The sequence below is a fragment of the Octopus bimaculoides genome, chromosome 8 (assembly GCF_001194135.2).
Source record: "Octopus bimaculoides isolate UCB-OBI-ISO-001 chromosome 8, ASM119413v2, whole genome shotgun sequence".
NCBI lineage: Eukaryota > Metazoa > Mollusca > Cephalopoda > Octopoda > Octopodidae > Octopus > Octopus bimaculoides.
Genome location: NC_068988.1, coordinates 71,004,912 through 71,007,463, shown reverse-complemented (window position 1 = coordinate 71,007,463; position 2,552 = coordinate 71,004,912).

Below are 2,552 nucleotides of genomic sequence, written 5' to 3'. Positions count from 1 at the left end.
ATATATATATATATATATATATATATATATATATATATATATATTAATGTCTTCTTGAGTTTCTATGGCTTGCAGGAACATTTGTCAAGCTGTGTGGTCACCCTATGTTCTAGTTTTGTTGCAATTGTAATGTACAGTTTTAAATGGAGTTATTATCTACTATGTAAACCGTTTAAACCTAATGGTAGGTTTACAGTATTATTACACATTTCTTAGAGGAATGCCTTTGAAAGCATTTTTCACTACATCCTCATCATCATCATCGTTTAACGTCCGCTTTCCATGCTAGCATAGGTTGGACGATTTGACTGAGGACTGGTTAACCAGATGGCTACACCAGGCTCCAATCTGATTTGGCAGAGTTTTTACAGCTGGATGCCCTTCTTAACGCCAACCATTCCGAGAGTGTAGTGGGTGCTTTTACGTGCCACCGGCACGAAGGTCAGTCAGGCAGTACTGGCAATGGCCACGCTCAAAATGGCGTATTTTACGTGCCACCGGTACAGAAGCCAGAATTAGAGTTTTGGTACTGGCTCTGATGCTTGTATGTCAACTTCAACATGTTACAATATTTAGTTTTATTCTGAATTCTAATATCCACTGGGTGATGCTACTTTTTATCCCTTTTGTAGGTAATAAAATTAACATGTCATGTAGTAGAGTTTATTCTAGGGTTTATACAATTTCCCTCTGAAAAATTGCTTTATGCAATGTAAGAAACCAATATGATAACAGCTTTACAGCCTTATAAAATATTAATGATATATTTAAATGGGATTATCCTCTCATAATATCAGCATGTGAATAAATATTCACTGTACAGTTATGTATTAATATTGTCTAACATTGAAACTGCATGTTGCTATTTTATTACAAATTTTTAATTGGCTTATGCAAAGTATTGTTTTGCTTAGTGTGTGTTAAATGTTTAATTGCTGGCTTTGAGGTTTACCAAAGATTGTCTTTTTTTTTAAACAAAAATCTTTGGAAATAATATACAAAATTATGTAACAGAATTTTTTCTTCTAAAAAATACTTTTCAAGTTTAGTTCAGTATTGTTTCTTTCAATATATTAAGGGAATTATTGAAGTATTTGTCAATGCAAACTATACTAATTTAAAAAATTAATTTTTAGAAATAAATTTAATCATAATTTCTTAATGAATAATTCCACTCAGTGTAGTACTTACAGTTTCTTAATTATGAAATGAAAAGATTCTCAGTCACCTAACTCTTAGAATTATTTGATTAGTATTTTCATGTTATATCTACTCGAGAGATATGGTTATTGCCATGTATTTTTTTTTTTTTAATGTCAGGGTCATTGTCCTTCAGCTTTATGGCTTTCGTTTAAACAAGTTTTTAATTATTGCTGCTATGCTCAAGCTTGCCTACCTATGCTAGAATTTTGAAGCTTTAGTATTTAAGATAAAGAAAATTAGTTTGCTTCTGCCCAGCCCACACAGTAAGATTCAACTATCAACAAATTTTCAATCCTATGACTGAATAGAATAAATTTTCTTTTTCATTTCCATGGTGGAAATGAATCCTTGTATTCTTATTTTCCTATTTAGTTTTTCAAGAACAAAATCTATGAGATTCTATAAATTTTACACATATACTTTTAGGTGTTCTAATCCCTACAAGATAAAAGGATAAATTTGTTGGAGCTATTCACGATAATGATTTTCATTCCCATAGTCACATGGGCTAGATATTTATGCTTTACAGCCTCAATTCTTGACATTGATGTAGTTGGATTTATGTAGAATAAATATGAGTAAGTTGCTCAAATGTCTTGAAATAGAATTCTTGCTTAGATTTTCTTATTTTTATTGTTCACTTCTTGTCTCGTATTAGTTATTTTCCTATTACTTAATATCTGTAACTATACTATGATTATTATGATGCACTAAAAAATCCTTTATAACTAATTAACTATGTCTTTATTATTATATATCTCCATTGTTGGTGGTTGAGATGAACAAGCTTGGCTTGAATACTTTACTCTGTACAGTAAGGAACCTCATTCGCCTGGGTTTAAATATTGCTGAAATTGACTTTACTTTTAACTATTTTAAGTTTCTAAGATAGGTACCAGTAATACACCTGGGTCGGTTCACTTAGATGTTAAAATTTGCTCTGTATATGTAAATCCCAATTATACTTCTGCTGTAATACTGAGTATCTAGAAAAACCAGTAGATTGGCAAAAATTCATTTTTCCAAGATTGTTATCACAATATAGTCCACTAAAGCTATTCATTACACATGTAGCACCAAATACTGAATTCAAAACACGAAGTTTCATATAAATGATCTTTACTAGATTTTTTCCTATCTTTGTTGGACCTCATTTCAGTAACTTCACTTTCATATTTCATTTCCATAAAGGCGTATATATATATATGCACCTGTATACACATTTCTGCATTTCACATACAGTTGTGCTATATACTCACATGTCTATACTATCTATAGTATATAATCTATATTACATATGTTATATATAAATATATACATATTGTATATATATATATATATATATATAT